A 24,990-nucleotide genomic window follows, 5' to 3' on the forward strand; every position below is an offset into this window, starting at 1 on the left:
GAAATAAAGGCCAGAGATCCCAAATGAGGCACCCGAGACTGCAACCTAATCGATCTCCCCAGAGCGCTGATCGCGGGGCAAGCGAAATGCTCGCTCTGGAGTTACGGGCCGCTGCCTCCGCTGCACGGCTGTGGAGCCGGACTTAGAGCTGGTGCCGCGGCGCAGGGAGAGGCACGGGTCCTCGGCGCCGAGAGATGTGAGTGGGAGCCGCAGTCGCTCCGAGAGGGATCCGGAGGTCCCAGCCTGGCGGACGCTCGGACCCCGAACCCGTGCCCGCTGCGGGGGCTTCGCAGACCTCGACCGGCCGGAGGCGCCCGGTAGGAGCAGCCTGGGGTCTGGGGGCGCGTCCTCGTCGCCCGGTCCGAGCAGCGGGTGGGTGTCATTGCCGTCTGCTCCCGGGTGGGGGACAGCCCTGGTCTCTCCACCAACCCTCCCACCTCCCGGTCCCCGCTTTCCCCCCCCTCTGCTTGTGGCAGTAAACTTGACAGCAAGGAAAACCGTCCTCTTGGGGAAACGACGGAGTGTTTTGCTGTTGCTCTTTGCATCCATGTGCGCCCGATCCCCACCGCCCACTACCCCTCTTTAAAATCTTCCAGGCACCCAAACTGCCTAGAGAAGAAACGAGCATTTCCCTTGGATTTCTGCGGTAGTAACTTCTTCTTCTTTTTTTTTTTAGGTTTCAGAAACAGGCAAGGGAACAAGATGTGAACTGTTTTCCTTCTGCAGAACAAGAGGCCCTTCCTCCCCTTCCCGCGAAGGTAGGTGTGCGATCTTGGCTGCTGGAAAGGTGAGGGTGTCGCGAGCCGCGAGTGCGAGGGTAGGAAGGTGGGGAGCGTGTGTAGACCGGCAGGGCTCATGGCTTCTTGCTCCTCTGAAAATGGCAGAGCTGAACTTTTAACGTTGGTCTGGGAGGGTCTGTTGGGGAAGGAGGGGGGAGAGGGTTGTTTATTGTTGTTGTGGGATCCTTTAAGAAGCATTCATTGTTTCTTTCTCTGCTGACTATTCAAATAAACGTGGCTTTGCAGAAAAAAACAAACACATTGTTACTCTTTCTCTTCGAGCAGCCAGAGTGTCTTGATCTTTCAAGGAGGAACATTTTCGAGGACTGAGAGATAACCTATTGAGAGAACACGTTAGCCGTTCTTGCTGGGGTTTCTGCTGCCACATTGAATGCTTCCTGTGATGGTTTTATCTGCCTAAGTTTGCTGTGTCGGTTGAATTTACCCCGTTTGCTTTCCGGTGGTTATTAATCTGACAGGAGAAACTCTTTTCTTTCTTTCTTTCTTTTCTTCTTTTTTTTCTGAATGAAGCAGCTAAGGTGTGTCATGCATAGTGGGAAGGAGAAATGTGGAGAAGGAAACCAGAAGTGGGAATAACAGAGGTGACGATGGCTTTTGGTTTCATAATAGATTTGTGTGATGGAGTTTTTGGGCTACTGCAAATATTCTGATATCACACCCAGCAGATTTGAAGGTGGATAATCAACCTTTGGTCTCCCACTCCCCACCCTCTTCACCTTTTTACCACTTAAAGTGCAAGAATCATTTGCTTGTATACGTGCATATGTGTTAGTGTATAACAAACATATCTGCAAACTGGATGTGTCCAACACTTGCCTTAATAATACATGTGTTTACCTGTATAGGAAAGTTCCACTATATAAGCATATGATGCTTGTTTTTGCTCTAGTAGAATGACCTGTGTTTGGAGTTTATAGTGTTTTTTTTTTAGAGGCCATTTAAGGAATAGTACGGGGGGGATATTGAAGGACCATTGTTTGATTTGAGACAGTGTCTCAGGTGTGGGATGGGAACTGATATCTTTTCTCTACCTTCACCTGGCTGTATTGCTAAAAGGTGGCAGAATAGGAAACAGCATTGGCTTTGAAGTCAGGTCTGGGTTGAATCCTGGTGTTGTATTACATAAAATCTCATTGAGCCTCACTTTTCTTATGGTTGTTGTGAAGATTGAATAGGAATATGCATGCAAAGTAGTACATTGCTTGGTTACTATAAAAGTCTTGGCTGCTATCATGGCTGGACAGGCCAAGGAGACTCAGAGAAGGACAGAATGACTCTGCATAAGGTGATCTGCCAGTGACCAGTATTGTTTCCTCTTTAGTAAAAGGACAAAAAGGACTTTTGGGTCTTATTGGTTAAGGGATTTTATAATCTCTTTATGGAAAGATTGTACTTATCTCCTTGACACCCCCTCCCACATTGTGCTGTCCCCACCAACTTTGTGCTGCCCTCTTGTGGTTAATTATGCTAAGAACTTTCTTTTGCTCCTCCCACATTGCATTTTTTTTTTGGTCTCTTTTTAGGCCCCTTCCCTTTGCTCCCAGTTTCCCAAATTGTGCGCTGAGTGAGGTGCCCCACAGTACCAGTGAACTCAGGCCTGAACTGTTTGTTTGAGGTAGTTCATAGTTTTAACATTAAATTGACACATTCCTTTCTACAATGTCATGTCTTTGCAAAGTTGCGTTTTAGAGGTCGCTGTGTTAAAAAGCAAATACTGCATGAAAATTAATGATACAGGCAAGGAGAATGTGATGTCCGATTTAATTCCAAGGTCTGAGAAGTTGTACAGTGCCCAACACTAAGTTTTAAGGACATTAATACTGAGGTGGTTTGAACCTACCTACCTGCTTAAGCATTTCTTTTGGCCTAGGGCTCCTATGAAAAAATTACTAAGACTGAGGACTTCCTAAATGGAGAAAGTTTGAGAACCTTTCAAGCCTTATCTTTTGGTTGGCTTTTCTGATTTAAAAATTTTTTAGTTAATGGAAAAACCGCATTTTTAAAATGTTGGTCACTAATGGATCCCCTCTCCACCAAAATTATTGATACCGTTATTGATACGAGGCTAGTATCAACTGATCATGGCTTAATATAGTTCCTTTCCTGTTCATTATCTTCATAGCTTCTGCTCATTTCTTTCATTTTAAAACTAATCTTGTTGCCCATTTGTCATTCTAGTCATAGTACTGGTTTTCTAGTATATTTGATCATCTCCTCATACTCAACATCCCTCAAATGAAAATTATTATTTTATATCCCTTTGTGATTTTCTTCTCTCCTGGTTATATAGGATTTAAATTAGGGATCATTTTAAAACTATCTCTTTCATATTAACCCATTCAACATTTCCTGTCGATATTTCTTTGTCCCTCTACTCTGCTTCCCTCACTTTACCACCTGAATCCCAGGACTCATTTCCTCAGCCTAGAATATTGAAAGTCATAGCAACCTCTCAGAATCCAGCATCTCTTCCTTCTAGTTATCTTTAATAAAAATGTCACTATAGCTCTAGCCAGTTGCTCAGTGGTTAGAGCGTCAACCTTTGGACTGAAGGGTGCCAGGTTCAATGCTAGTCAAGGGCATGTACTTCAGTTGCAGGCTTGACCCCCAGTCCCCATTCAGGTATGTGTCTCTCTCACATCGATGTTTCTTTCTCTCTGTCTCTCCCCCTCCCTTCCATTCGCTCTCTCTAAAAAAAAGAAAAAAGAAAAAATATCCTTTGGTGAGAGTTAACAAAAAATAAAAATATCACTCGATTACTCCTTATTGTTGTTGTTCTCTTGCCCCATATCTTCACTAGCTTCCCACTTTATACCTATTAAATTTAAGTTCCTTTTTCTTGCTTTCAAGATACTCTATCATCATTCCTTACCCTATTTATTCAGTGTTTTGTCTAAGGACCCTCTGTAAGCATTCTCTGCTATTGACTTGCAAGCTGCTTTTCACACTTTCTAATAGCAGCTGTGCTTATTTCCAACTTTTAACTTTCATTCACTTTTTTCATACTTTTTCCACCAAGGCCCAGTTCTGTATCCTATTGCACTGCTTACTAGACATGGGATAATTGAGCAGGGCTTCAGTCTCCTCATCTGAAAAATGAGGAGAATTATAGTATTTTTTCCTTAGGGTTGTAGTGAAAATTGAGTTAATACATGAAAAGTCCTCAAGACCAGTGCCTGGCACATTAAGCACACCTTAAGTTTTAGGAATTATTATAATGATTTATTACCACTCCTATTATTACTACTATTATTATCACTGTACTTCCAGTTAAAATTCTATCTCATTTGTGAAACTGTTTCACTAAATATTGCTTTACCCCTTCACTGTATTTCTATAATTTCTATTTTTGCATAGTTTACTTGTATACCATGCTTTGGTTGTTTGATAGTTATTTCCCTAGAGTTAACCATATTTTTTCAGATCGATAGTGTGTGCTTTGATGAACAATACCTAGAATTAAACCAGCACACTCACAGCCCAACCAGTGTGGCTCAGTGGTTGAGCGTTGACCTATGAGCCTGGAGGTCCCAGGTTCGATTCCTGGTCAGCGCACATGCTCAGGTTGCAGGATCGATCCCCATTGGGAGAGAGAGAGAGAGATAGAAACATCAATGATGAAAGAGAATCATTGATCAGTTGCCTCTTTCACCCCCCCACTAGGGACCGAGCCTGCAACCCAGGCATGTGCCCTTGACCAGAATCGAACCTGGGACTCTTCAGTCCACATGCTGACTCTCTATTCACTGAGCCAAACCGGCTAGGGCCAATAAAAATATATTTTTTTAAAAAGCACACACAGAGTGCTAAGCACATGGGGAGCATTCAGTAAATGCTGTGTATTAAAAAGGAACTTTAGTCAGTCACCAAATATTTATTAATACTTACAATGTAAAAGGTACAAATATTTATTAATACTTACAATGTAAAAGGTACATTGCTATGTCCAAAAGACTTGCAGAAAAATATTAAATAGGTTCCTTTCACTGAGGACTCAAAATGTAATTGGGGAGATAAGTAATGAAAGTTACAGATATTTCAGGCCACAAGTGAGCAAAAAGCCTCCACAGAGGAGGTAGAATCAAATCTAGGCAAAATTTGATTTTGCATAAAAGGAAGGAACTTGTATAGGGGGTAAACAAAGGCAAAATATGCAAGACACGTTCAGAGAACATTACATAAAATAACTTGATTAAAATGAAGTATTGTATGGAGAGTAGTAAGAAATCTGGTTGAAAATGTAAGTTGGCTCAGTGGATAGAGCGTCGGCCTGTGGACTGAAAGGTCCTAGTTTCGATTCCGGTCAAGGGCATGTACCTGGGTTGCGGGCACATCCCCAGTGGGAGATGTGCAGGAGGCAGCTGATCGATGTTTCTAACTATCTATCTCTCTCCCCTCCTCTCTGTAAAAAATCAATAAAATATATTTTTTAAAAAAAAGAAAAAATGTAAGTTGGAATTAGATTATGGATGCCTTTAAGAGCTGGGATGAGAAGAATGTACTAGTACTTGTATCTCTAGGTAACAGAGAAATTTTTAAAACTTTGGATTGAGAAAGAGCTTGCTAAGAGAAGTATTTTAGGAAAATCAGAGAGGCTCCAATGTGAGGCATAGTATGTGTTGAAGTGATATGTGAGAAGTGATAGAGTAGGAAAATAATCTAGGCCTGAAGTAATGAGGATTTGCACTTAGTGGGGGTAAAGACAGAGAGATGTCACACAAGATTTCATTATAGATTGTATAGGAAAGGAAGATGTGGGGCGGGGTTAAGGGAGGCAGGGAGGAAGAAGAGTAATCAAAGATGACTTTGAGATTTTGATCTTCTGTGACAGAGGAAATGAAGTGTTGCAACTGTAAGACATCTGGGCCACAATATATATATTTTGTGCGTTAAGAATATGAGAACCAGAGAGATGTAAGTGTGTCCAAAATTGCTCAGCTAGTTAGTGACAGAAATAACTAGAATTTTATTAATGGCAGTATTGACAGAAATAGGTGTAAAAGTATTAGTAGATGGTTGAGAAGATACAGATATAAGCTGGGTTTATATTTTGGATATGTTGAATTTGAGATGACAGTGAGATAGTAAAGTGAAAATAGATAGCCAGACAGTGGGACATATAACGAGAACTTGGTAGAAAAATTTAAGGCTGGGATTGTAGTGCTCAGAGTAAAGAGCTAGACCTAAAATTGAGTCTTGGGAATTGCCTGTAATTAGAGAACTGGCAAAGGAGATAAAGAAGGAGCAGTTAATATGAGAAGTAAGGGGATAGGTAGGTTAAGAAGGTGAGAATGATTAAACATGTTGATTGTTGTTGATTATTGGCAACAAATGAGAAGAATCAGAACTGAAAAAAGGTCTTAAAAATGTGTGCTAGTATTTTACCTGGTATGAAATCTAGAAAAGCAGAATACAGAAGAAATTGCTTATAGTTTCCTCATGCAGAAATAACTGCTATTAATATTTTGTTCTTTCTAGTATGACAGATGATCTTTGGATTTGACAATTGGCTGAACAATGGAGACTTCTATCCAAAACTCTTATCACTGGGACTAATGATGAGAATTTTGGGCATAATAAAGACTGGGAGGTATTTTCTACAGAGTGTTTGTCATTTTTCTGTGTTCTTTCATTTCACACAACATAGGTATTGCTATTCCTTGTGGACATTAGCCCTGCATTTGTATTATTTGAGTAAGTAGACATTCAGTGATTAGCATTAGACATTTAGTGATCCAGTAGTTAGAAAGTGATCTCTGGGTGCTATTGTACTGGTAAAATCTGAATAAAATGCTAATGGATGCGTTTCTAAAAGGAAGAGGAATTTACCTTGGCTGGTGTGGCTCAGTTGGTTGAAGTGTTATCTGTATGAAGAGAGGTGGGTTCGATTTCCAGTCAGGGCACATGCCCGAGTTGTGTCTTGATCCCCAATAAGGGCATGAATGGGAGATAACTGATCAAAGTTTCTTTCTCATGTTGTTTCTTCCTCTCTCTCCCTTTCTTCCTCTCTTTATTTATTTTTTATTTTTATATATTTTTATTGATTTCAGAGAGGAAGGGAAAGGGAGAGAGAGAGAGAAACATCAATGATGAGAGAGAATCATTGATCGGCTGCCTCCTGTACGCCCCCCACTGGGGATTGAGCCCACAACCCGGGCATGTGCCCTTGACTGGAATCGAACCTGGGACCCTTCAGTGCCCAGGCTGACGTCCTATCCACTGAGCCAAACCAGCCAGAGCTCTTCCTTTCTTTATTAAAAAATCAATAAAAAGCATATCCTTGGGTGAGGAAAAAAGTTAAAAAAAATAAAAAGAGAAATTTTTGATAGATAACCTAAAACTGAAGTTAGCATGATTGAAAGTATTCAGTTTTGGAGACTGAAAGCATTATCTGTTTTTGAAGCCCGTGTGGTATAGCTAACAGAGGTGAACTAGGTTGGGATAGTCCATGGGCTGTTTGTTTTACTTGAATGCTTATTTTGATTTTCCCAAGGACATCTTTCAGCCTTATTTTTTGATATCAGTCCTTGTGGATAAGGTATTCATTGTTGCTTATTAAATTATCTTAGTTTAATAAATTCTGACTATGAAATATAATGCCACTAGGCAATATTTTTGTAATATGAGAGGTAATGAGATGTTTTGGGAATCGGAATTAGGGACTGACTCTGCTGTCAGCATGGTGTATGATTTTGAGCCAGACCCATAATCATTGAGTCTTCTATTTTCCTTATTTAGATAATGAAGAATGGACTAAATATTTTTTTAAACTTTATTTTAAAAGGGTGGAATCATGTAGTAAAATGTGTATAAATTTCATAACACTGTCTTCTGGTGTTTACCTCTATATTTCTAAATAACAATCTATCATCAGTATCCCCCCTCCCTCATTCTGTGTCTGTACCTATACTCTGCCTTTTCTCCCTTTGCAATGAATGAACTGCTCAGTGCCACATCTAAGGCTTCTCCATCTACTTGTATAGAGGAATCCATCTCCGTTTGCCGCCAAGGACTTTGCCATTCTACCTCTCCCTCTTTTTCTTATATCCTCATTTTTCTCTCTCTACTAGATCATTTCAATCAGTATGTAGTCTGGTTGCTATTGCTGCATGACATAACTACCCCAAAACTTGCTAATGTAAAACAACTATTTTGTTAGACTCACAGATATTATGGGTCAGTAATTCAGATCGGGCATACCAGTGATGGCTTGTTTCTACTCCACAATGTCTAGGACTTCAGTTGGGAAGACTCTTTGGCTGGGGGTAACCTGAAGGTGGGGGACGGGAATCATTTGGAGGTATCTTCACTCATATGACTGATAGTTGGTGCTGGCAGTTAACCAAGATCTCAGCTGGGGCTGTTAATGAGCATGTACATGTGGCCTGGACTCCTTACAACATGGAGGCCTCAAGATAGTTGACTTTCTTGGTGAGTCAGGATTTACTTTTTATTTTATTTTATTGATTTTTTTACAGAGAGGAAGGGAGAGGGATAGAGAGTTAGAAACATCGATGAGAGAGAAACATCGATCAGCTGCCTCCTGCACACTCCCTACTGGGGATGTGCCCGCAACCAAGGTACATGCCCTTGACCGGAATCGAACCTGGGACCCTTCAGTCCGCAGCCCGACGCTCTATCCACTGAGCCAAACCGGTCTGTGAGTCAGGATTTAAAGGCTAGTGTTTTGGTGAACATGGTGGTGGAGGGAGGGGTCTGAGGATTAGACTCCACTTATTAATAGGGGAGTGGCAAGGTCACATTGTAGAAGAAAACATGTGGTATGGGAGATATTGCTATGGCCCTCTCTGGACAATACTATTGCCATAGTTTGCCCTTTTACCACACTTCCCATCCCTTCCACACCCAAAACGTGCAAAGTACACTAACCTCCTCCTCAGAGACCCCTAATTCACATCTCTTTATGACTTCAGCTCAAAATCTAGTATGTCATCATCCAAATCAGGTCCAGATACAGATCAGGTTCCTTCGGTATGCTTTCTTGAGAATGATTGCTCTTTACTTGTCTGTGAAGAGACAAGTAATATGTCCCCACATAATTACCTTATGAGATTAGAAAGGCACATGTTAACCACAGTACACTTTCCTGTTCAAAAAGAGAGATGAGGGAGGCACTCAGCAGTCTATAGCAATTCTAAAACATGGCTGGGTGCACATTGGCAGTTTCTTGATTGGAGCTCAGTCCTACTTCCTAGTTCAGTGATGGCGAACCTATGACACGCGTGTCACCTCATTTCTTTGGTTGATTTTTCTTTGTTAAATGGCATTTAAATATATAAAATAAATATCAAAAATATAAGTCTTTGTTTTACTATGGTTGCAAATATAAAAAAATTTCTATATGTGACACGGCACCAGAGTTAAGTTAGGGTTTTTCAAAATGCTGACACGCCGAGCTCAAAAGGTTCGCCATCACTGTCCTAGTTCTTAGTGGGCCATGGCTGCTTCTTTTGGTCTTTGGTCTCACCTTCTGAATCATTCTTTTTTCCCCCAGAAGAATTTATCTGTGTTTGCAACTGAGTAATCTTCTGAGTTTGCTTTATGCCTATAGTGTGGTTTAGGGTCCAAAGCCTCCTTTTATTTTATATAGTTACTGTCCCTTTCATTCTAAGCTAATATAACTCCTTTAAAAATTTTGTGTACTGGCTGTGTATTAATTGACTCCATCAGACAAAAGCTATACCCCCAAATCTCTTACAGCAATCTTTTTCCTATTTTAGGCTCCCCGTGAGGCTGCTGTGGAACAGCACTCTTACGATCCTTGGATAATTTTGTGTCTGAGAGTATCTATGAGGTACTGACTTAGATCTTGCTGAGGTTTTAACAATGAATCTTAGAGTCCCAGTCTAGATGGATCTTTGCCCTGAGATCCTTTTTTACTTCAAGATCACTTTGCTGGCTGAAAAGACTGTTCTCAGTCCTTTACATTTCTTGAAATTCCATTCAAAAAGTGAATAGCTCATTCTTTAGTTCATCTCTCTCTGCTCTCTTAATTACAAAGGCAGCTAGAAGAAGCCAGCTGCTTCTTCAACATTCATTAAGAACAGTTGACCCTTGATCAACACTGGTTTGAACTGGGTGGGTCTACTTATAGGTAGATTTTTTTCAATAAATATATCAAATTTTTGGAGATATGTGGTAATTTGAAAAACTTGCAGAAGAACTGTGTAGCTTAGAAATATTGAATAAATTAAGAAAAAGGTATGTCATGAATGCACAAATATATGTAGATACTATCTTATCATTTTATGATAGCAATGAAATATACACAAATCTATTATAAAAACTTAAAATTTATCAAAACTTAGGCACACAAACACAGCCTGTACATGGCACCATTTGCTGCTGAGATAAATGTAAATAAAAGAAAGACACAGTATTAAATTATAACTGCATAAGATTAACTGTAATACATACTGTACTACTCTAATAATTTCATAACCACCTCCTGTTGCTATTGCAGTGAGCTCAAGTGTTGTATCTGCTTAGAATGTTGTGACACTAATTATCTGCATGTGAGCAGTTCATCTCTCCAGTAAATTGAGTATAGCAAAGTGATCTCTTGCGGTTCTTGCCTATTTTTCATTGTTTACTGCAATACTGTGAACCTTGAATAACACTGGGGGACCCATACAAAGTGCCATGTTGGAAATGCTCCTCACAAGAAGTTGACTTGCTTGACACGTACCAGATTGAAGTATGCAGCTACAGTTGACTATCATTTCAAGAAAAATGAATCCAGCATAAGGACCACTATAAAAAAAAGAAAACATTTGTGAAGCTATCACTGAAGCTACGCTAGCAGGTGTGTAAACCATGTACTTTTTGCTAACTACCGTTTTATCTCATATAGAAAATGTACCTTTTATGTGAGTGCAGGCTTGTTAAAAGAAAGACATAACTATGAACTGTAATATAATTCCAAAAAAAGTTAAGTCATCATATGAAAACTTAAAGCAAAATTAAGGTGAAGAATCTAATGCTGGAGAATTTAAGGCCAGCAAAGGAAGGTTTTGATAATTTTAGAAAGAGATTTGGTGTAAAAAATGTCAAGATAACAGGAGAAAGAGCTTCTGCCGAATAAGAAGCAGCAAACGAGTTTCTGGATGTTATTAAGAAAATCATTGAGGAGAAGGATATCTGCCTGAACAGGTTTTTAATATAGACAAAAGTGCCCTATTCTGGAAAATGCCAAAGGACTATTAGTTAAGGAAGGGAAATGAGCACCAGGCTTTCAGGCAAGGATAGGCTAACTCTACTGTTTTGTGCAATGCAGTCAGGTTTATGACCAGGACTGCCCCTATCTATAAAGCTGCTAACCCTGGAGCCTTGAAGAGAAAAGAAAAACATCAGCTGCCAGTCTTTTGTCCAGGTACAAGAAAACCTGGACAACAAGAACCCTTTTTCTGGATTGGTTTTTTGGATGCTTTGTTCCTAAAGTCAGTACCTTGCCAATAAGAGTTCTTTTGATACTGGACAATGCCCTTGGTCACCTAGAACCTTATGAATTCAATACCAAAGGCATCGAAATGGTCTATTTGCCCTCAACCACATTGTTTCTAATTCAGCCTTATTAAGGGGTCAGAAGGACTTTTAAGGTTCATTACAAATGAGTATTATGGAAAGGATTGTCAACACTATGAAAGAGAACCCTGATAGAACATCATGAAAGTTTGGAAGGATTATACATCATTGAAGATGCCATCGTTGTTATAGAAAAAACTGTAAAAGTCATCAAGCTGAAATTATAAATTCCTGCTGGAGAAAACTCTGTCCAGATGTTGTTCATGAATTCATAGGATTTATGGCAGAGCCAATGAAGAAAATCATGAGATTGTGGATATGGCAAAAAGGGGGCAGGGTGATGGGTTTTAAGATATGGATCTTGGAAAAATACAAGAGCTAATAGGCACCACACTAGAGGAATTAACAGAAGATGACTTGATATAGATGAATGCTTCAGAACCAGTGCCATACGATGAGGAAGAAGATGTAGAAGAAGCAGTGCCAGAAAATAAGTTGACATTAGACAATCTGGCAGAAGGGTTCTGATTATTCATGACTGCTTTTGACTTCTTTTACGACATGGATCTTTCTATGATATGGGCACTGAAACTAAAGCAAATGGTAGAAGAAAAATTGGTACCGTGTAGAAACATTTTTAAAGAAATGAAAAAGCAAAAAAGTCAGACAAATTATGATGTATTTCTGTAAACTTACATCGAGGGTGCCTGCCTCTCCAGTCTCCCTTTCCACTTCCTCCACATATTCTGCCTCTGCCACCCCTGTGACAGCAAGACCAGCGCTTCCTCTTTCTCCTCCTCCTTAGCCTGCTCAATGTGAAGACGAGGATGAAGATTTTGATGATGATTCACTGCCACTTAATGAATAGTAAATAACCATCAGACGATGTAAACTTACTATATTGATAAAGACAGTGCTATAAATGTATTGACAGTGCTATAAATGTATTTTCTTTATGATTTCCTTAACATTTTCTTTTCTCTAGTTTATATTACTGTAAGAATAAAGTATATAAAACTTACATAAAAATATGTGTTAATCGATTATATTATTGGTAAGGCTTCTGGACAACAGTAGGCTATTAATAGTTAAGTTTTTGGGGATTCCAAACTTAAATGGAGATTTTTGACTGCACAGGGATCAGCACCCTTTATTCCTGTGTTGTTTAGAGTCAACTGTATATATTTTATTTTCCAAATTACTGTAGGTGATAGTTTCGCCAGACTTTCCACTACTATATAACACAGATCTCCTTCAATTCAGCCTTCAATAGTATTTTCCTCACTTTCCTTTAAGCCCTCTTTGATAGCCTCCTTGAGACTTATTAGGCTTCCATTAAATCTCCTCAAGGCCCTTTATATCTGTGAACACAAATGTCAGATGGGTCCTCATCTCTTCTTGTCTATGCTAGAACTGTTCCCTAACCCAGGGGTTCTTATCAGAATTACCTAGAGGGCTGGTTGAAACACAGATTGCTGAGTTTCTGTTTCAGTTGGTCTGGATTGGGACCTGAGAATCTGCATTTCTGACAAGTTCCCAGGTGATACTGTTGATGTTGGTTTGGGGACCAGACTGAAAATCACTGATGTAAACCAGGGTTGGCAAAATTTTTCTAGTAAGGACCAGATAGTATTTTAGGCTTTGTTGGCAAGATTGTCCCTATTGCAACTACTCAATGCTGCCTTTATGGTGCAAAAGCCACCAAGGAGAAGACAAAAATGAAAGGATTCAAAAGCTTTATTTACAAACAGGCAACTGGTTGAATTTGACCTGTGAGCATTAGTTTGCCAATTCCCAATTTAGTACCATTACTTGACACATTTTCTTCATGCTACTGCTGCATTTTCTACTTCCCTTTAAAGCAAAGCTCTCTCTCTCTCTCTCTTTTTTTTAATATACATTTTTATTTTTTTTATTTATTTATTTTTTAACTAAAATAAATTTTATTTTCACAGAGGACAAAGGGAGATGGATAATGATGAACTGTCATATATCAGCATTTAATTTTTATTGATTACAGCGAGGAAGGGAGAAGGATAGAGAGTTAGAAACATCGATGAGAGAGAAGCATCGATCAGCTGCCTCCTGCACACCCCCTACTGGGGATGTGCCTGCAACCAAGGTACATGCCCTTGACCGGAATCGAACCTGGGACCCTTCAGTCCGCAGGCCGACACTCTATCCACTGAGCCAAACCGGCTAGGGCTTTGTCTCTTCTTTTTATTCTCTCAAAAATTTTATCTACTTTGAACAGGTGGCATTTTGAATGTTTTAGAATTCAAAAAGTAGTGAATATCTCTGTAATGTAATTTTGCGTGTGTAGGACCATAACTAGGTTATATAGAAGAGGAATTGCTTATTCAAAAGCTATGTTATTAATTTCAATAAATATTACCAAATTGATCTTCATAGAAATGCCAGCTTATACTTTTCTACACCTGTTTTCAGTTAGTTTGATATTTGTCAATTTGAGATGTGAAAAATGGAATCTCATAATTTTAATTTGCTTTGAATTTTTCTTTTCTGGGAACTATTCACTCATATCCTGGCCCATTTTCTGTCTTGATTGTTGACCTTTTACTTTGATTTTAGAAGCTCTTTCTTGACTAAAAAAATAGCTCTGTGTTTGTGAAATGAATTGTAAATATTTTCCCCAGGTTATCTTTTTATCTTTTTGACTCTGTTTATACTGTGATTTTTTTTCTCATGCATACCTTTTTGTTTTTATGCTAGTCATTCTTTTTGTTACAAAAAAAAATCCTACTTATGTCCCTGCTTAACCCTGAAATTCTATTTTGAAAATCTCTCATTTTCTTTATTTATCTGGAATTTATATTGGTGCAAGGTATAAGATGGGATCCAACTTTTTTCCTTCAGATGGTTGTCTAGTTGTTCCAACACTCTTTGTTGAAGAATCCATCTTTTCTCTGCTGCTGTGAAATAGTAGTGTTTTAAATTATGAATAGAGTTGGGTCTATTTTCAGACTCTGTTTTGTTCCAACATTGACTGCTGTGAAACTGTACTGTGATTTCTGAGTCAGGGAATATTTCTATATTGGTATTTAAAAATTAATCGATAAAAGGGGCAAAAAGAATTGCAAGTGCTTCTTGTGACTGACAGAACTTTCTTAATAAGTTTTAAACCTTTCTGGTTGTTTGTATATAGTGACATTCAAATACAGTGGGGCCTTGACTTAGGAGTTTAATTCGTTAAGGAGCTCGTTAACTCAAATTACTCTGTCAACTCAAAGCAAAAAATCAGCCGAGAGACTGCTGGTATCTCAAAAAACTCGTTAGTCGGGACACTCGTAAGTCAAGGCCCCACTGTATAGTCTTAAATGAATAGGACCATCCTGTAGGGTCATCACTCACTCAGTCATTTGTTCAGCTGATAAGTCAGTCATTCAAGCCACTCACTCAGTGTGTCAATTGTTTACTTAGTAGTCACTCAGTTTGTCAATCAGTCACTCACCCACCTACATACTCAAGCAATCCGTCAGTGTTTAATCAATCACTCATTAAATAAACCATTAATGTAATCAATTACTCAATAAATCACCCACCTACATACTCAAGCAATCCGTCAGTGTTTAATCAATCACTCATTAAATAAACCATTAATGTAATCAATTACTCAATAGTAAATACTTACTTGGTGTCCATTTTGTGCTATGCTAAGATTAAAATGTAAGCCATGGATATCATTTTTAATGTCTTCATACTATTTTATTGGCTATGTATACCATGGTGTATTTATCAGATCCCTTTAGTGTCATTTTCCATTATTACTGTTTCAGAGAATTCTTAGATACACATCCTACTACAGTGCTTTTGTCCTCTTTAAAAGGAACAATTCTTAGATATTCTTTTTTTAATATTCTTGCCAACACTATTGCCAATCTTAATTTTTGCCAGTGTGATAAGGAAGAAATAATATTTCATTTTTATTTACGTTTCTTTCATTATTAATGGTGTTGACCATGTCTTCATATTAGGAAATATTTGCATTTCTTTTATTAAATGCCTATTAATGTTCTTTATTTATTTTCTCATTGATTTGTAAGGGTTACTTATATAAATATAGTAAACCTTTGTGGCATATGTTTTTTCCTCAATTAGAAAAAACTTTATCATGATGCTTAAAATTTTATGTAGTCAAGTTTATCAGTCTTTATTTCCTTTATTTTATTTTATTTTTTACTTAGATGTTAGGTTTGGAAAGGATGTACACGTGCAAAAGATTTTTTGGTAAAGAAATAATTGAAGTGGATGTATTTAAAGAACCAAAGAAATGACTGAAAATGTCCAGCTTCAAATATGTAAGGAGAGGAGTCAGAGCAATAAGAAGAGCTAACAAAAATGATTTTTAAAGAGAGTATACAAACACTTGAAATTATTTTGTCATTTTGAAAGAATAGAATACAAATATAAAGAGAAATGAAATAAAGGCAGATACAGTCATTGCAAAAATTGTTTCCTAATAGCAGTTATTCTAAATTGAGGTAACTTTTTAGATTTTGTTATGTTTAGTTTTAATTTTCTTTCTTTAATTTTGAGCATATGTTTTCTTATGGTTAATTTTTGTAAATATTTCATATGTGCACAAAATATATTTTTGGTGGAAGGTTGTAATAAATATTTCTAGTAGGTTGTCTTTTATCAGTTTGTGGAGCTCTTTGTATATTGGAGATACTCCTTGTTTGACAAATGAAATGCAAATATTTTCTGTCAGTCTGTCTTTTGGTTTTTATAATTCCTTTTCTCTAGAGAAATGAAAAATTTAATATAATATTTTTCTTTATTGTACAGGTAAAAAACTTCATTGATTTCCGTGTCATTAGTGTGTATAAAGATAAAGAAACTTGTTATGTAAGATTGTAGGGAGAAGGGCAGACCATGGGAAACTGTCAGTGCATTTTCTGCCTAAGGCATTGAAATTCAAGTGGGAATAAAAATCACTTTATTAGCCAAAGAAAATAAGGACTCAGGCAATTTATGTGACTTTTATTATATGGATTTTGGGGGTTTTCTGTTTGCATAAGGAAGTTTTTCCATTCCAGAAAGAAGTCATCTGAAAGGTTCTTTCAGTATTTTAATTCTTTTATATTTTACATTAAATATTTAATTTATATATACTTTATTTTTTACTGAAGTATAGGTTTAGCATGTTTTCTCTAGTTGTATTGTCAGTTATGTTAGTGCCATTTGTAAACACATGTACTTTTCCTACTGTATCAAAATATTGTTATGTTAAATTCCCGTACATTCTTGAATTTATTTTCAGATGCTGTTTTGGTCTACTGATCTGTCTATGTGTATATCAATACTATTTTGGTTTTAAATGACTATCAAATGCTTTCAAACAGAATTTAACAGGATTTCTATATATTTTTTAAATGCATAATTTGCCTTTAGTCTTGTTTATAAGAGATACACATTTTTATGTAATAAATGAGATTCTTATATTATTCCAGACACTCAATGTTCCTCTTCATTAATCCAAAAGAGATTCTTTTGTGCTATTACAGCTTTTATAGATGTATTTTAGATGAAGAAAGAGTCTGTATGCACATGTAACAAAAGATTGCTGTTGTTTTCATCAGATTCACAAGGATCTTTTACTTTAGCATGCCTTCTAAGTTTTGGATGAAAGTATATAGCACTTCCCCTCCTACAACCAAATTATTTTGGTTTTAAAACATCCAAAATCCCTGTTTTTTTAATGTTGTTTTTTTTATTGATTTCATAGAGGAGGGTAGAGGGAGAGAGAGTTAGAAACATCATTGATGAGAATCACCAATTGGCTGCCTCCTGCATGCCCCCTACTGGGGATTGAGCCTGCAACCTGGCATGTGCCCTTGGCTGCAATCGAACCCAGGACCCTTCAGTCTGCAGGCCAATGTTGTATCCACTGAGCCAAACCAGCTGGGGCCAAAATCCCTGCCTTTACAAAATTTATCCATGGCTTTATGCTAAATGTGCTTAATAGTCTCTACTATTTCTGACTTTATAAAATGTTTAATATTTATATTCAATGAAATGTGCAGCATAATAGATTAGATGGTGTGAATATAAGATAAAAACATTTAAAAAGCTATCTTTTTTAAAAACCTTTTTGTGCTAAATTAATTTTCCTGCTGTATCTAGAATCTGTTTTTCTTATGCTGTGTAAGGTGGACATTCCATTTTGACAAACCAGAAATGATCACTCTCTCTTTAAAGACCATACAAAATACATATGAAAAAAAAGGGAAGACATTTGGTTCGTTCAGTTTAATGTAAATTAATTTTCAAGCAGAAATTGAGGAAGAACAAGTTCTGAACTAATTAGCCAGTAGAGCTGAGACCATACATATCATCTCCTTTTCTCCTTTTGTTCTGTTTAATAGCAAAATTATATAGTGTGGTAGCTGAAGCTGATGTCGTTTATGTCCCACCCTTAAACCTTATCACCTTCTTTGTGCTTTCGCAAACACAAACTCTGTTAGTATTTGCATCTCTACCTGCTGACTTTTTTTCTTGGAACTATGGGAAGCCATGCTTCCAGTGCTTGTGGCAGGCCAGAAATGTTGTGGAATTAACACTATTGGGAGCAAGCCCTCACTCAACCAGTGAGTAACTCTCAGGGGTTTGTACTGTATAAATACTATAGTGATCCCCTGGGTAGAATAATTCTAGATGTTTTATACTGTTTCCTAGAGCTTTTCCAAGGAGTTAAGCCTGCTGTGGTAGCTGGTGTAAGACTGCAGTTTTATTGGCTGCCTTCCCTTCCCTATATCGCTTTTCTATTTCCCTGTTCATGTTACCTGAATTTCAAAAAACTAATTTTTCACTGAATCCTGTACCAGGTTTTGCTTTTAGGAATATTTAAATTAAGACAGTATGTCTTTGGTGGTAATGTAACCAAACTTTAGCGAGAAGTTTTACTTTTTTAAAGTAGTATCTGTTTTTCAACATATATGAATTACCATATATTTTAATCTTCACTGCCTATATGTTTGAGGGGAAAAATAAAAGGAGGGGAAAAAAGAAAAAAAAAAAAGCCTGAGCATTGTCTTATAAAGGGTGAAGAGAAGGGAAAGTACTAGTCTCTGGGTGAGATTATTTCAGATAGATTGTCTCATTTAATCCTTACAATAATTTATGAAATAGTGGCTGTTATTTTTTTAAAAAAGAGATTAGGAAACTGAGGCTCAGAAAGATTAAATAATTTCTTCTGAGTAAGAGCATAGAGATCAGGATTCAAATCCAGTCCTATTTCAACTTGGATCCTAAAGCAAAGGCTATATTCTCCCTTTTCTCTTTTCATTTTAATATTAAAATTTTTTAAAAAAATATATTTTATTGATTTTTTACAGAGAGGAAGGGAGAAGGAGAGGGATAGAGAGCTAGAAACATTGATGAGAGAGAAACATCGATTCAGCTGCCTCCTGCACACTCCCTAGTGGGGATGTGCTCGCAACCAAGGTACATGCCCTTGACCCGAATCAAACCTGGGACCCTTCAGTCAGTCCGCAGGCCGACGCTCCACCCACTGAGCCAAACCAGTTAGGGCTTAAAATGTTTTTGAAATATTCTTAACATACAAGAAATTAGATAGAATAAAATAATTCATTTACCTATATTTACTATTTAGTTCTAATAATTTTTGGCCACTTTTTGCTTTAGATCTTTTTTTTTTTTTTTTTTTTTTTTTTTTTTTTTTTAGAAATAAACATTATAGTTGCAGTTGAAACTCATCTACCTACTCTTACTCTGATATCTCTCCCATTTACCACACCAGAGGTAACCACTAGCCTGAAGTTAGTATCATTTTCATGCATATTTTAAACTTTTACTATATGTATGTATCAATAAATAATATACTACTAAACTGAATATAAACTTTAAGTGGTATCATGTATAAATAACAATCTACAAATTTTTAATCCCCACTTATTTTTATGACATTAATTTAACTATGTTTTGATATCCATTTAGTTCATTCATTTAAGTTTATGAATAGTATAGTATACCCATTGTATGAAACTCCACAATTTACATATCATTTTTATCAACTGATGAACATTAAAGTTATTTGTTTTATTATTATTACAAATAATGCTACTTTGAAAATTATGCACTAGTATATTTATTTCTCTAGAGTTATACCTAGAAATGAATTGCTGGATTGTAAAATAGGTATATTTTTAGATTAATTAATTCAGCCTAATTAATCTTCCAAACTAGTTGTCTGAAGGGTTCTTCTACTCTACATCCTCTCTATGACACTTGGTATTTTCAGACTTCTCAATTTTGCCAACCTGATGGTTATGATTTAGTATCTTATTTTAATTTGTATTTTCTTTTTACAAGTGGGATTTATCATCTTTTATGCTTATTTATCTATTCATATATTTTTTAACCCTTTTAAAATTGGGGTTTCTATTGCTTGTCTAATCTAATAAAAGAGAAACATGCAAATTGACCATACCTTCGCTATGCCCCAAGCCACGCCCACCCGCCAGTCAGAGGGACTATATGCAAATTAACCCAACCAAGATGGCGGCTGGCAGCCACGGAGCTGGAGCAAGCAGGAGGCTTGGTTGCCCCAGTGGCGATGGAGGAAACCAAGCCCCAGTGGCTGGCTGTGGCCTCCGCTAACGGCAACAAAGTTTCAATTATAGAAGATAAATAAATCCCAGATACCTGCTTCCAGCCAGCCTCCACTGGGAGCTTCGGTGGCTGGGGGCTGTGGCCAGCCTGCAAACAGCCATCAGCCCCTCACCCAGGCTGGCCACACCCTCATGGGCCGAGGGTCCCCACTGGGGGGCTTGGCAGCCTGCAAACAGCCATCAGCCACTCACCCAGGCTGACCACACCTTCATGGGGTGAGGTTTCCTGCTGGGGGTCTTGGCCAGCCTGCAAACAGCCATCAGCCCCTCACCCAGGCTGGCCAGGAACCCCAGCAGGAAACCCCCACCCTGAAGGGGCTGTGTTCAGCCTGCAAACAGCCATCAGCCATTCACCCAGGCTGGCCAGGCACCCCAGCAGGACCCTCCACCCTGAAGGGGGTATGGCCAGTCTGAAAACGGCCCTCAGCCCCTCACCCAGGCTGGCCAGGCACCCCAGCGGGACCCCCACCCTGATCTGGGACACCCTTCAGGGCAAACCAGGCAGCCCGCACCCATGCACCAGGCATATAATAAAAGGGTAATATGCAAATTGACCCTAACAGCAGAACAACTGGGAATGACTGGTCACTATGACACACACCGACCACCAGGGGGCAGATGCTTAATTCAGGAGCTGCCCCCTGGTGGTCAGTGCGCTCCCACAGGGGAGCTCTGCTCAGCCACAAGCCAGGCTGATGGCTGCCAGCACAGCAGTGATGGCAGGAGCCTCTCCTGCCTCCTCAGCGATGCTAAGGATGTCCGACTGCAGCTTAGGCCTGCTCCTCGCAGGCAAGTTGAAATCCCCCGAGGGCTCCTGGACTGCCAGAGTGATGTCTGACTGCCAGCTTAGGCCCGATCCCCCAGGGAGCGGGCCTAAGCCAGCAGGTGGACATCCCCCGACGGGTCCCAGACTGCGAGAGGGCACAGGCCGGGCTGAGGGACCCCCCCGAGTGCACAAATTTTTGTGCACCGGGCCTCTAGTTGATTTGTATTTTGCAAACTTCTTTGAGTTTGTAGCTTGGTTTATAATCAACAAGAATTAATGCATTTTGTACCTGTCAAATTGAGAAAAATGTCTTTTTTTGGTTAATTTTTCTGTATGGTTTTATCTGTCTCTTCTAAGAACTGTATACCATGATTTAAAAAAATTCAGTCTGATGTTCTTTGTCTTTTATAGGGTCGGCTTAATTGGCTTATTTATATTTATTGTATGTATTGACATTTTGACCTAAAATTTTTTTACTATCTTATTTTTTTTTGGTCATTTTTTTTCTTTTTCCTCCTTTTTTTAAATTGCTTAAAGTATTACATATGTCTCTTTTTCCCCCCATTGACCTTTCCCTGGCCACTCCCACCCCCCTGGACAAGCTCCTACCAACCCAGTGTCCATGTCCATTGGTTATGCTAATATGCATGCATACAAGTCCTTTGGTTGATCTCTTACTGTCGCCCCTCCATCCTCCCCTACCTTCCCTCTCAAGTTTGATGATCTGTTCAGTGTTTCTCTGTCTTTGGATCTATTTTTGTTTATCAGTTTATGTTATTCATTATATTCCACAAATGAGTGAGATCATGTGATATTTATCTTTTTCCAACTGGCTTATTTCGCTTAGCATGATGCTCCCCAGCTCCATCCATGCTGTTGCAAATGGTAAGAGTTCCTTTTTTACAGCAGCTTAGTATTCCATTGTGTAGATGTACCACAGCTTTTTAATCCACTTATCTGCTGATGGGCACTAAGGCTGTTTCCAAATCTTAGCTATTGTAAATTGTGCTGCTATGAACTCAGGGATGCATATATCCTTTCTGATTGGTTGTTTCTGATTCCCTGGGATATATTCCTAGAAGTGGGATTACTGGGTCAAATGAGAGTTCCATTTTTAATATTTTGAGGAAATGCCATACTGTTTTCAGAGTAGCTGCACCAGTCTGCATTCCCACTAGCAGTGCACAAGGGTTCCTTTTTCTCCACATCTCCTTGCCAGCACTTGTCGTTTGTTGATTTGTTAATGATAGCCATTCTGACAGGTGTGAGATGGTACCTCGTTGTTTTGATTTGCATCTCTCACATGATTAGTGACTTGGAGCATGTTTTCATATGTCTCTTGGCCTTCTATATGTCCTCTATTGAAAAGTGTTTATTTAGGTCCTTTGCCCATTTTCTTTATTGGACTGTTTATCTTTCTTTTGTTAAGTCGTTTGAGTTCCCTATAAATGTTGGAGATTAAACTCTTGTCAGATATAACATTGGCAAATATGTTCTCCCATGCAAGTGGGCTTTCTTGTTGTTTTGTTGATGGTTTCTTTTGCTGTGCAGAAGCTTTGTATTTTGATGTGTCCCCATTTGTTTATTTTCTCCTTAGTTTCCATTGTCCTAGGAACTGTATTGGTAAAGATATTGCTACGACATGTGTCTGATATTTTCCTGCCTATGGGTTCTTCTAAGATTTTTATGGTTTCCCGTCTTACGTTTAAGTCCTCTATCCATTTTGAGTCTATTTTTGTGTATGGTGTAAGTTGGTGGGTTTAATGTCATTATAAAGATCATACACCATGACAAATGGGATTTATTTCAGGGATGCAAGGCAGGTACAATATCCGCAAATTAATAAATGTGATATATCACATAAACAAATTGAGAGACAAAAATCACATAATCATATCAATTGATGCAGAAAAGCATTTGACAGAATCCAACACCAATTTCTGATAAAAACATTAAGCAAAGTGGGAAAAGAGGGATCATACCTCAACATAATAAAAGCCTGTATGACAAACATACAGCCAATATCACACTCAATGGGCAAAAACTAAAACCATTTCCCTTAAGAATAGAGACAAGTCAGGGATGCCCACTTTCATCACTCCTATTCAGCATAGTACTGGAAGTGCTAGCCATAGTGATCATACAAGAAGAAATAAAAGGCATCCAAATTGGAAAAGAAGAAGTAAAACTGTCATTATTTGCAGATGACATGATATTGTTTCCTCCCATCTTTTGGATTATAAATCTTTTATTTTAATGGTTACCTTTAACATTTTTTTTTTATTTTTAAAGTTTTATTCATTGATTTTAGAGAGAGAGGAAGGTGGGAGAGAAAAACATCAAATTGTTGTTCCAATTATTTATTCATTCATTGGTTGACTCTTGTATGTGCCCTGGCAACCTTGGCCTATCAGAACAACGCTAACCAACTGAATGTGATTACCTTTAGCATTTTTATTTATTTATTTATTTATTTATTTATTTTTACTTAAATCTTTATTGTTCAGATTATTACATTTGTTCCTCTTTTTCCCCCCCATAACTCCCCTCCTCCCAGTTCCCACCCCACCCTCCTTCCTCACTCCCCACCCACTGTCCTCATCCATAGGTGCACGATTTTTGTCCAATCACTTCCCGCATCCCCCACACCCCTTTCCCCCCCAAGAATAGTCAGTCCATTCCCTTTCTATGTCCCTGATTCTATTATAATCACCAGTTCATTCTGTTCATCAGATTATTTATTCATTTGATTCTTAGATTCACTTGTTGATAGATGCGTATTTGTTCTTCATAATTTGTATCTTTACCTTTTTCTTCTTCTTCCTCTTCTTAAAGGATACCTTTCAGCATTTCATATAATACTGGTTTGGTGGTGATGAACTCCTTTAGCTTTTCCTGATCTGTGAAGCTCTTTATCTGACCTTCAATTCTGAATGATAGCTTTGCTGGATAAAGTAATCTTGGTTGTAGGTTCTTGGTATTCATCACTTTGAACATTTCTTGCCACTCCCTTCTGGCCTGCAAAGTTTCTGTTGAGAAATCAGCTGACAGTTGTATGGGTATTCCCTTGTAGGTAACTGAGTTTCTTTCTCTTGCTGCTTTTAAGATTCTCTCTTTGTCTTTTGCTCTTGGCATTTTAATTATGATGTGTCTTGGTGTGGTCCTCTTTGGATTCCTTTTGTTTGGGGTTCTCTGTGCTTCCTGGACTTGGAAGTCTGTTTCTTTCATCAGGTAGGGGAAGTTTTCTGTCATTATTTCTTCAAATAGGTTTTCAATATCTTGCTCTCTCTCATCTTCTGGCACCCCTATAATTCTGATGTTGGTACGCTTGAAGCTGTCCCAGAGGCTCCTTACACTATCTTCGTATTTTTGGATTCTTTTTTCATTTTGCTTTTCTGGTTGGGTGTTTTTTGCTTCTTCGCATTTCAAATCTTTGACTTGATTCTTGCGCTCCTCTGGTCTGCTGTTGGGAGTCTGTATAATATTCTTTTTTTTTTAAATATATTTTATTGATTTTTCACAGAGAGGAAGGGAGAGAGACAGAGAGCTAGAAACACCGATGAGAGAGAAACATCAACCAGCTGCCTCCTGCACATCTCCCACTGGGGATATGCACGCAACCAAGGTACATGCCCTTGACCGGAATCGAACCTGGGACCTTTCAGTCCACAGGCCGACGCTCTATCCACTGAGCCAAACCGGTTTCGGCTGTATAATATTCTTTATTTCAGTCAGTGTATGCTTAATTTCTAGTTGGTCCTTTATCACAACATCGAGGGTCTCATTAGATTTCTTGTACATCTTATTAAGTTTAACGGCAGACTCTAGAAGACCCTTGAAAGACCTCAAAAGTGTGGTTTTGAATTCTATATCCAGTAGCCTGCTTTCCTCCAGTTCTGTCATTTGTGTCCTGTTTCTTTGTCTTGGCATTTTTTTATGCTTCACTGTGTCAATAGAGTGGCTTTCTGTGCTAAGTGTCCCAATTACCTGAGGTAGACACTCTTGGTGCACCCCTTTGCGGTCTTTGTGCGTAGTCTTGTTGTAGCTAAGCCTTGATTGTTGTAGGTATCACTGGGAGGGATTTGACCTCCAGGCCAACTGGCTGTGAGAATCAGCTGTGTCTGCAGTGGGAGAACTTTTGTCCTCTAGGGAGGTGCTAATCTAGCCTTTGCCTGAGGCTATCCTGCAAATGCCTCTGTGCAGGGCTTAGGCGTGGCGGGTCCCA

The 24,990-nt window shown here is 38.5% G+C and overlaps 1 protein-coding gene across 1 annotated transcript in view; it reads left to right on the forward strand.

Annotated features, from left to right (window-relative positions):
• Positions 1 to 131: 131 nt before the first annotated feature.
• Positions 132 to 24,990, forward strand: part of JAK2 (Janus kinase 2) — a 97,421-nt gene continuing 72,562 nt past the window's right edge. Inside the window, 2 exon segments of the mRNA XM_014460395.2 lie at positions 132 to 317; positions 677 to 758. The gene's annotated coding sequence lies outside the window, so the exon portion shown is untranslated.

The sequence above is a fragment of the Myotis lucifugus genome, unplaced genomic scaffold, assembly GCF_000147115.1.
Source record: "Myotis lucifugus unplaced genomic scaffold, Myoluc2.0 scaffold_130, whole genome shotgun sequence".
In the NCBI taxonomy this organism is placed as follows: Eukaryota; Metazoa; Chordata; class Mammalia; order Chiroptera; family Vespertilionidae; genus Myotis; species Myotis lucifugus.